Here is a 607-nt window from a genome sequence, read left to right as displayed (position 1 = left end):
TGTTTCCAGCACAAATCCAAAACACAGCCCCACACTAGGTACTGGGAAGAAAATTAACTCTATCCCAGCCAAAACCAGCACATACCCTCTGATATTGCAGCATCCCTACATGGATGCGATCCCTTTGGTCCCTCCCAGCTCCCAGGACTTTGGCAAAAGGATGAGGTCCCTTGAGAGCTCCCACTCGCCCTCAGCCTGAACTTCCAGCATCAGGGCCCAGACACAGCTGTGACCATCCTCTGGGCCATCCGTGGAGACCCTGAGGGGACTGCGGAGTCCAGGGGTGTGACCTGGCCACGTGGCTGAGGATGGCGACGAGAGTGCTGTGCCTGGTTCCCTCCTGGCTCTGCTCACAGCTTCCTGGGTGGCTTTGCCTGGAGGCAGACACTCAAAAGCATCCTAGGGGATGGCACTACCTCTGTCTGTGGATACCGGTGAGTCTCCAGCTAAGCCAGCTTCCCTGCCACTATTTTTCCAACGTGGCTAGGGTCCCTCAAGTCCTGTCTGGACCTGTTGGCCAATGGTCTGGTGCCAGGTATGCGATCTCTCTAACAGCAGGCTCAGGCTCCTTACTGGAACTGTGGCTGCCCAGCCCCGCCCCGTCCTC

The sequence above is a fragment of the Aptenodytes forsteri genome, unplaced genomic scaffold (assembly GCF_000699145.1).
Source record: "Aptenodytes forsteri isolate BGI_AS27 unplaced genomic scaffold, ASM69914v1 Scaffold19, whole genome shotgun sequence".
Classification (NCBI taxonomy): Eukaryota; Metazoa; Chordata; class Aves; order Sphenisciformes; family Spheniscidae; genus Aptenodytes; species Aptenodytes forsteri.
Note: the sequence above shows the minus strand (reverse complement) of the source record.